Genomic DNA, 8,095 nt, shown 5'->3' with positions numbered 1-8,095 from the left:
GTGATAAACAAAAACTACAAAATCTTACACACAATCTTGATGAAATATATCTCCGTAAAGCTGAAGGGGCCTATATTAGGTCCAGGGCAAAATGGATTGAGGAAGGGGAAAGAAGTACTTCCTATTTCTGTCGACTAGAAAAAAGAAGGCAAGAGAGACTTTCAATTAAAGCCTTGATGATCCAGGGTCAGAAAATTACAGATCAAGCTTTAATTACCAAGGAAGTTGACTCCTTCTACAAAAACTTGTATTCCTCAACATTTTCCTTAAATGATGCAACATTCTTTTTTAATCATATTAAACATCTCATTCCCCATATAGATAATGATTCTGCAGTTTTATGTGATGCTGATATTACTTCTGAAGAGTTAGATAAAGCAGTAGGTAGTTTGTCTCCAGACAAATCGCCAGGGTGTGACGGCCTTACTGCCAATTTTTATAAACACTTTTGGTTTTTACTGAAAGACCTATTTTTACTTATGTTAAAAGAAGCAACTGAGAATATGACTTTCCCTCACACTATGAAACAAGGTGTAATAACTTTAATTCCCAAACCAAATAAGGACCCCAACATTTTAGATAACTTTAGACAAATTACATTATTAAATACGGATTATAAAATTGTAACCCTTATATATGCTAATAGATTAAAAACGTTTTTACACAAAATAATAAGTGACTCCCAATCCGGTTTTATAAAAGGGAGATCTATACACAACAACATCCGTCTAGTGCAGGATCTTTTAGATTACAGACATCTAATAAAGGATGATGGCTTTATTCTATTCATTGACTTCTATAAGGCATTCGATTCAATTGAACACCCCTTTATTTTTGATTGTTTAAAGTTGTTTGGTTTTGGAAATAAATTTAGGAATATTATAAAATCCCTTTATGATAATTCCACTAGTTCAGTTTCCTTATCAGGAGGTACATCGCCTAGATTTTCCATCAATCGGGGCATAAAACAGGGTTGTCCTATTTCCCCCTTTCTTTTTATTATAGCCACAGAAATGCTTTCTATCTTTATTAAGAATTCAAACATAGCTCCATTAGATGTTCTTGACCAGCAGGTAATCATCAGTCAGTTTGCAGATGATACAACCATCTTTATGAAGCAGCTAGCAGAGGTCCCCAAAATATTACAAACAATTCACATCTTCTCTAAAGCCTCTGGTTTGAAAATAAATTTGAACAAATGTGAACTCATGCCAATTCATCAGTGTCACTTAACTGATGCTTATAATATCCCTATAAAATCTCAAGTTAAATATTTAGGAATGTTTATCTCAAAAAATTCCTTTGAGAATGAAGATACGAATGTGTGGAAAGTTTTAGATAAATGTCAAGTTAAACTTAACTCTTGGTTATTGCGAGATATAAGCCTACTAGGTAGAATATTTTTGACCAAGATGGAAAGCATTTCTAGGTTAATCTATCCTGCATACACTATTGCTATTTCAAATAGAGCTATTAAAAGAATCAATCAGGTTAACTTTGGTTACATTTGGAGAAAGAAAACCCATTACATAAAAAGAGTAGAGATGATAAAAGAGTTTAAAGATGGAGGTCTACAAGCCATTGATTTTGATTCTATAAATGGGACCCTTAAAATTAATTGGCTGAAATCATTTTTAAGCAATAATAATTTTTGGTTTCATATTCCCAGAGAATTGTTCAAGAAATTAGGAGGAATAGAATTTTTGTTAAGTTGTGATTTTACCGTTCAACGTCTCCCAATTAAACTATCTAAATTTCACCAACAGGTTTTGCTATACTGGAAGATACTTTATAGTCATAACTTTACACCACACAACACACCACTGTGGAATAATAGATATATTACAGTTAGGAAGAAATCACTGTACGACAAGGACTGGATGGAGAAAGGTATTTGGTCAGTGTCCCATTTAATAGATAGAAATAGTGGTATTATATCTTATGAGAATTTTTGTACTAAATATAATTTTATTTGTAACCGGGCCAGATTTGATTCTATTACTAAGGCTATCCCCAACTCTATTATTTTTCTACTTAAAGAAATTCTCTCTTATTCAATCCCTATGGCCCCAAATTTTACGTCTCTCTTAATTGAAGGTTGTGATTTTAAAGAAAGTAAACTTTCGAACAAAATGATTAGAAATAGATTTAACAACATTTCGTATCCTTTAATTGCTTATAGGAATTCAATTGCAAAAAATTTCTCAAAACAAACCATTCCCATACTTAGAACTAAATATTTAAAATTTCCTTTACCCCCCAAAACAAAAGAAATTCATTTTGAAATTTTAAATGGGATATACCCATCCAAAGAATACCTTCGACTTAGATTTGGTTTTGACTGTAATAATTGTTTATTTTGTGACGGCATTGAAACCACAGACCATCTATTTTTTCATTGTATTTTTGTGGAGGCTTTGTGGTCGGATGTTTATGACTGGCTTTTTCCAAAGGTATCTCACCTTAAAGATTTCACTGTAAAAGACATTATTTTTGGAATTGTAATGGATAATAACAAAGACAATTTCCTAGTTAATAACATCATCATGCTGGGAAAATTTTATATACACAAATGCAAGTTCTTAAAGGTGAAACCAAGGTTTTACTCATTTCATAATGAGTTCAACTTGTACACAAAAGCCCTAAAAATTATGAAAAAGAAAAATGCAATCAATCTTTATTCCATTATAGAAGAATATGATCTACAAAAAAAACCCTAGCCCCATTTATTTTATTTTAATTATTAATATTTTATTTTAATTTCTATGGATGTATTTTATTTATTTTAAGCACCTGATCTGTATTTTCTACTATGAAAATTTGTGTTATTGCCATGCTGTTTGAATATGATTTCTGTTCAATAAAAAAAAAAAAAAAAAAAAAAAAAAAAAAAACTGTTGATGCGACCCCCGGAGATATCCGGAACCCGGAAGTGCGTGACCCGGAAGCGAAACTGAGCATATACAGAGACAGACACACGCTGAAGCGTGCACGTTGTGATTTGAGTTATTGAGAAAATAAAGAGCATCAACAGTCCTGCCGACCCCCGTGTCCTCTTCCTTCCTCACTATATCGAACTTGCTACACTATAATACTATAATTGTTATATTCCCATTTGCTCCTGTAGCAAAAGAAAAATTATGTGGTAGTGTTTCCACACCTTTCAAAAGGCGGGAAAATGTAGAGACACTGAATAGAGAATTATGTTGCAATAATATCTATTTATTTTGTAAAATTACATGAAAACACAACATTTATTGTTTAATATATTTCCCAATTACCTCTTCCACACACACTATAGTTTTGTTTAAAAAAAAAAAAAAGTATTATTAAAAGTGCTTTTTCAAAAAGCTGTTTTTCATAATAATATGCTGCATTTACGACCTTGACACCTATTTGACGAATCATGCATTTCCAAAGCACGATTATCCCAAAGATTTTTTTCATAATAATAGAGGACATTTCACAAATGCCAATCAACAGGCAGTGGGCGGTATAAATGTTGTGTTTTCATGTAATTTTACAAAATAAATAAATACATTTATTTATTTAATTAATATTTAATCAAAATAATTATTTAATTATTAAATTAATAAATTAATTATTGAATTAATTATTTTAGAATAAACTGGTACATTTAATTGTTGTTTTATTGAATTCATTATTTATTGAATTATACATTTTTTAGTAATTTAGTCCTCCATGTGCAAGCAGTAGCTTAATTAGTTTTTGTAATTTACTGCCATGGTAATGTAACACTATGTTGCTAAAGCGTTATAAATGTTTTTATTTATTTTTTATTTTTTTATTATTTTTATTAATGCAAAGAACAATAACATAATCTATCAAGAACAATATAAAAGGAAAAAGAAAGGAGAAAAAACTACAATAAAAAAAAGAAGGTTGCCAGGGGAAATAAATTCAGAGCAAAAAAAAAAAAAAAAAAACAGAAAATACATATAAATATAAACATACATATAAACGTCAAATAAATGTATTATAAAATTCACAAACTTTCAAAGTTCCTTAAAGCTTTCTTATTTAGAGAGTCTCTGATACTGTCAATATACATGCACATTTCAGTCAGTAAAATTGAGAAATTTGGTTTCTTTCTGGTGAATTTACACTTATGGATGTAAAATTTGGTTAATAATACAATTAGATTAATTAAGTAAAAGTATTGTTCTTCTTGTTCAGAATAGTCAGTAAAACCAAAGAGTACATTTTCCCATAAGAGTGCAAGAGGTCTTGAACATTGAATATTTCCGTTGATAATTTTTTTTACCTTACACCATAATATGACAGAGTATGTCGTTATAAATGTAGGCCACTACATTTTGTAAAAAAAAGAAAAAGAAAAAAAAGAGATTTAAAAAACCTTTTGAACAATATTGTTAACACCATAGACGAAATGCGTCTATGAAAAAAAAAAAAATAATTCCATAGGGGTCATTTGATTAGTGTTGTCTAAGCAACGAAAATGAAATGACCAGTGAAATATTTAGAATCGTCTGCGGGGCGGAGTTTCCAGTGCACTTAACTGGTTGCTTCAAAATTTGGCGGTTATATCGTTCTACCAACAGTTTGTGCAAAATGTCGCTTGTCAATATGGGAATGAGAACGACTTACACATTATAAAGGGGGACTTTGTCAGCTGTCCTAAGAGAGGACGATGTGACAGCTGACAATTTGGCCAGGATTTTTAAGGTATGCTCATGTTTATTATGGACATGAAGGAAAAGGGTTAGGTAACGATAGTCACTAAGATTTTGTTTCAACTTGTATTTTTATTTAAAAAAAGTTCCCTAGCTCAATTTATTAAGGACATAGTTTGTTTATTTCCATCATTTTAGGTAAATTCTGGTTACAAATGATTACCATATATTTTCCTCTTTTTTTTTTTACACGCATAGTAGTCTAATTCAGTTATGTAAGTTAAATCGTGACCATAGTATAAATTAACGTACAAAAGAAATAACATTTAACGCTATAATATTCTTCTACTTACTTCATTGTAGATTTAAGGTTTTCGTTAAGATTACCGTACACGGACCCTCCACATTTAATTACATTTCTTTTCTAAGTAAAACAATAGAGACAATTTAACAAAAATTACACCTCAAAGCTCCTTTTAACGCTTATCTTGGTCACGATTTAAGAATTGTTCCCTCGTGGCACTATTTAACTGCAATAAAATGTGACCACGATTTAAGTAGGTTAAATTAAGTTGTAAAAATGATATAATAGTTATAGAAATATTGATTTGCTGTTAATATTGATTATTATCTACATGTAAAGTAGCCTAAAACAGCAATGCCAGGCTAGCAGTGCAATCTTTAAAATGTGTTTTAGAAAATCCTTATCCACCACTTAGCCTACTACCAACTGGATAAGTCATGGAAACATTGAAAGTGGAAACTTTTGAAAACAGCTAGGGTTTCGTTTCTTTTTTTTTTTCTTCTTCGTTTTTTATTTTTTATTGTTTTTTTTTGAAAAAAATGATGAATTTCTTCTACCATAGACAGTAAAAGAAAGATTTCTACACGTGGGCAGGAATATACGCCCATTTTTGCTGATTGGTCATCATTTCCTCCTCAGTTCCGCACAAAATAATAAAAGTCCTGCGCTGCTGCTGCTGAGTATGTATTTTAATATTGCTGTTGTTCTCTGGTTGATTTGGTTGCAACGCATTATTCTTTCCTGTGTTTAAAATATTGTATAATTTATTTACTTATTTTATTTACTTAACAAAGATAGGATATGACAACCGTCATATATATGATATACCCTACCATCTAATGCAAAGAGGGGATTTATAGCTACACAGATGAAAGCCCTTTTTAGACTCGGCCCCGGTACCATAACTGTAATCAGTAATAATACTGTCCTTTTTTTCTGATATTGTGCTGTTTTCTTTATCTCCATCTGTAGATAACACAGTCAAGTGTCTACCTCAACAGTGACCAAGGAATTTCGATTTTTCCATCTGAAGGTGGATTTTTCAGTTGTATGGACCTTATAGGAGGGGTCACCTACCAGGTGATGGGTGATGACATGGGCGTGGTACTCCCACACCAGGTTGCCTCTTTTCCCTCAAACCCTGGACCGAGCAGACCACGTTTTAGTTTTTCAAGGTCTGCCAGTGCAACAGCAGTTCGGCCATGTAGTCAAAGCCCAAAAATGTTCCAAAGGTAGGTTGCATTATTGCACCTTGACTGAACCTCATCATGTGTGGAGCCAATGTAGAAATTGGATATTAATCTATATTAAATGTGAAAAAAAAATGTATATACCACCAACCATTAGTTCTATGTCTGTATAGTTTAGAATACTGAACTTTGTTCTTTGTTCCTACAGAACAATTTTTTGGGACAACTGGAGGGTGAAAAACTTGTTCAAGACAAAGCTCTGGTCATTCCCTTCGAGGAGTCCGAGGCTTGTCTGAAGACAATCACCCAAAAAGTTAAAGAGGCACTTAATATGGGTGCTGATGATAGCATGCTTCTGACCGACAGCCAAGGACATCTTCTCCTTGACACCCCTGGTACAACAGGTGTGTATTTTTTAGGCAGGGATGAATGTTGAAAAAGTTGAACAAACAAAGTAGACAGTATTTATTCTGACTTTCATTTATACTTTTTTCTATTCTCCACAGGGTCTGCTTACTGGAAGCAAAGCTCCAGGAGAATCTTTGCTAAGGGAGGATGTGTTTGCAGAGATGGGCAGAAGAAAGAGAAGAAAAGTCTGGTTAGTCCATGAGTGTTGACCCTAGAAAATTAAAATAATCTATGAACATTATATTGTCCTTTTACAAAGGTTATTCTAACCTCAGTCATGAAAAGTTCTATCTATATGTCTGTTTGTCCATCCGTCTGTCTGTCTATCTGTGTCCATCCGTCTGTCTGTCTATCTGTTTGTCTATCTGTGTCCATCCATCCGTCTGTCTGTCTATCTGTTTGTCTATCTGTGTCCATCCGTCTGTCTGTCTATCTGTGTCCATCCATCCGTCTGTCTGTCTATCTGTTTGTCTATCTGTGTCCATCCGTCTGTCTGTCTATCTGTTTGTCTATCTGTGTCCATCCGTCTGTCTGTCTATCTGTTTGTCTATTTGTGTCCATCCGTCTGTCTGTCTGTTTGTCTTTTTGTCTGTTTGTCTGTCTGTCTAAACGGTTTCAAACTTCAAGTTTTTACTTTAAACTTTCACGCTTTTCTTTCTCAAGCCAACTTCAAAGTCTTGATTAACTTTTTCTAACTCTATTGAATGTATGCATCATCTTTTATTCCAAATTTTTCAAACAAATCAAATTCAATAATACACTACAGGGCTGTTATCAAATAATTGCAGAAAGTATTAACAATATCCATATTTACACTGCAGAGGAAACACTGACACTGCATCTGAAGTGGTATTTAGGTATATTTCTAGAGTCTGTACAATGAAGCTCGGAGGAGAAATGAAAAATGCAAATAGGTGGTCTTCAGGAATTAATCATTCATTAAACTGATTGTTTAAAATGGTTGGTTTATTCAGGAATGAAGCAAGTGACTGACTTTATGAACGTGCCATTGAATCATTAACCTGTACATAAAAACATAGAATTAAACATTGCAACATCTGTCTTTTTATTTATGTATGTTTTACTTCTATAGTAACACATCAAGGAACGACGGATTAGGTCTTGGAGATCTCAAGGACATGATTGAGGAAGTCGTTATTGCAGCCGATGGCCTACCTGCAGTTTCTGCGAAGATCAGAGAGCTGTGCAAGCAGAGCGAAGGCCTCACAAGGCAGCAGTGTGACATTTTGAGAACATCCTTCAGATGCAATGTGTGCAGAGGCAAGTACCCAGGCATCACACGGACACATCACTCTTGACTTTCATAAAATGTTTTATATACACTGTAAAAAAAAATCTCGTAAAAAAATGGTAAATGACTGGCAGCTACGGCTGCCAAACAAAAACCGTAAAATTAAAGTAAAATATCTTAATTCAAATAAAATGCAAAAACGTCTCAGGTTACGTATGTAACCCTAGTTCCCTGAGGGAACGAGACGCTGCGTCGAAACGCTGTGAGAACGCCTCTGCGTTAATGC

At 33.0% G+C, this 8,095-nt stretch overlaps 1 long non-coding RNA gene across 1 annotated transcript; it reads left to right on the top strand.

Annotated features, from left to right (window-relative positions):
• The first annotated feature begins 6,446 nt into the window (after positions 1 to 6,446).
• On the top strand, positions 6,447 to 7,855 carry LOC137064869 (uncharacterized). Its single transcript, XR_010901574.1, has 3 exons — positions 6,447 to 6,553; positions 6,656 to 6,747; positions 7,651 to 7,855. It is a non-coding gene; the product is annotated as an uncharacterized lncRNA (long non-coding RNA).
• Positions 7,856 to 8,095: the final 240 nt, after the last annotated feature.

This window comes from Pseudorasbora parva, chromosome 25 (assembly GCF_024679245.1).
Source record: "Pseudorasbora parva isolate DD20220531a chromosome 25, ASM2467924v1, whole genome shotgun sequence".
NCBI lineage: Eukaryota > Metazoa > Chordata > Actinopteri > Cypriniformes > Gobionidae > Pseudorasbora > Pseudorasbora parva.
This window is presented reverse-complemented; position numbering and strand designations above follow the sequence as displayed.